Source organism: Panthera uncia, chromosome E3 (assembly GCF_023721935.1).
Source record: "Panthera uncia isolate 11264 chromosome E3, Puncia_PCG_1.0, whole genome shotgun sequence".
Lineage (NCBI taxonomy): Eukaryota > Metazoa > Chordata > Mammalia > Carnivora > Felidae > Panthera > Panthera uncia.
The window spans coordinates 4,269,373-4,271,840 of NC_064815.1; positions in this window are offsets into that span (position 1 = coordinate 4,269,373).

Genomic DNA, 2,468 nt, shown 5'->3' on the forward strand with positions numbered 1-2,468 from the left:
CTTTATTTTCTTTCTTTCTTTCTTTCTTTCTTTCTTTCTTTCTTTCTAACAGTTTTATCAGGGTGCAATTCACATACAACTCACCCTTTTATTTTATTTTTTTAATGTTTCTTTACTTTTGAGAGCCAGCAAGTGAGCGGGAGAGGGGCAGAGCGAGAGGGAGACGCGGAATCCAAAGCAGCCTCCAGGCTCCGAGCTGTCGGCACAGAGCCCGACGCAGGGCTCAAACCCTTGAACTTAGAGATTGTGACCTGAGCCGAAGTGGGACGCTCAACCGGCTGAGCCACTGGGTGCCCCACGACTCACCCTTTTGAATGTACATCACAGTGGTTTTTAGTCTAGTCACAGAGTCGTGCGACCATCGCCACCGTCAGTTTCACAACACCTTCAACGCCCCCAAAAAGAAACCCTTTAACTGTCACCTCCCTATCCCTTACCCCTGCTCGCTCCAGCCTTAGCAACCACTAATCTGACTTTCCGTCTCTATGCATTTACCTATTCTGGTCATTTCTTACAAATGGAGTCATGCAATTTGGGTGCTGGTCCCAGAAGGGGCTGGGGGACCTGGGTGGGTAAAACAGTATAGCACCCACCACAGGGCCCTGCCTGCCCGCTCCAATGTCCCGGGGCTATAGGATTCTCCCCTCAGACCTCCACGCTGCAGCCCAGGCCTCCAGGGAAGGGTCTGCCTGGGCTGAGAGCGCAGAAGAGCCCAGAATTCCAGGCCTGCCACCCGGGCCTTTGCCCCACCAGGTTCTAACGCAGCCAGGGCACTGGCCTGTGTGCAGAAGGCCACATGGGCACACGGGGGGCGAGTTAAAAAGCCACCCCCATCTGGGGGAGCACCTAGTCACGGTATGATCTGGACGAGTGACTCAGTGTCTCTGTTTTCTCATCTGTGAAGGAGGAGGAATAATCGAACCTCCCCCTAAGTGGTGAGCGAACACATATAAAACGCTCGGCACAACGTGCGGCCCACAGCAAGTGACACACACGTGTTCCTTGTCGTCACTGTCATGGCTGGTATTCCTGTGGTCCCCGGAGCAGCCTGGGAGGCGGGTAGTCTCCCCCCTGCCCCCCTGCAGGGGAGGAAAGTGAGGGAGAGCTCTGTGCTTTGGGGAAGCCAAGAATCATCAGACGGTAACTTTCTGGAAACTGCCTCCAGGCGCCGAGAACAACCCAGGCTGGTGATCAGGTCACATCTGTTGCCTATCACCGAGGGGGAGGCCCCACGCTTGTGCCCGCTGCACGGTGGTCTTGCGGTCTCCAAGGAAAACACAACCCCATTAAGCGCCGGATAGAACAACGCTCCGTGTGCCTGGAGAAGGGACAGGACGCAGCTTCAGCAGCGGGCTTTGGTCCCCCGCGGCCTGGGAGGCCCTCGCGGCAGCTGATGGAGGGCCTGTGGGCTGCACACACCCTTCCTGTGTCACAGAGTGAAGGACCCTGTGCCCTCCCCACAGGGGACAGATATGGCAGCCGGGGTGGCCAGGTGCTGTGTGACGTCCGCACGCGCTTGGGTAGAACAAGGAACGCACGTGGGGTTTGAAACGGGGAAAGCATCCCCCACAAGGCAACAGGCTGGTGCGGGCTGAGCGGGCTCCTCCCGGCAGGGTAAGGAGGTGATCCAGGCCCAAGCCCTACACGAGACCATCCTGAACCCGGGCCACCGCCCTGGGAGGTAGCTATTGCCACCTCCCTTTCAGACTCGCAAAATCTGAAGCTCAGAGAGGCTTACGAGCGATGTGCCTGGGGCCACACAGCCGCTAAGTGGACATCAGACCAGGCATCCCCGACTCCAAGCCAAGCAGCACCCCCTCTACCCGCTCCGTGGGCCGAAGGGCAACTTCACCGAGGGATTTTGGCAAACAGGCAACAAAGGCCGGCAAATTCTTCACTCCCATCTGCTGACATGTCTGTTGTCAGCCGCAAACATCTGTGTGTTTCTGCTGCCATCCGGCTGGCTCCCGCCGGTCTCCACCGTCTGTCGGACAAGGGTGGGCTCCCAAGCCGGACCTCCGTGCTTCTAAGCCGACGGGCCACCCACGGCCCACATTGTCTCGGGTCTCGGTGGGCAGGCGGCCCCGGTGAGCGTGTGACCATCTGTGATAGTAAGAGATGGGCACACACTCAGCGTGAACCTGGGTTTCCCAAGGGGGAAACTGAGCCCCGGGGCGGGGGCTGGGGCGGGGGGGGAGCCCCCTGCTCTAGGCTGCCCAGAGAGCTGGAGCAGGGCTACAAGGGGGATTAGGGTGCTTGCTGCTTGTTTGCTTTACTTTAATAGCTTTATGGGCATGTAATTCACAGACCACACGGGCCTCCCATTTACAGGCTCTGCGGTCTATTCACAGCGCCGTGTCTCTGTCACCAGGGTCAACCGCAGACCATTTGCATCCCCCTTCCCCCAAATCCATACCCGTGAGCAGTCGCCCCGACTCCGGTTTTCCCCCAGTTCCCCCTCCCCCGCC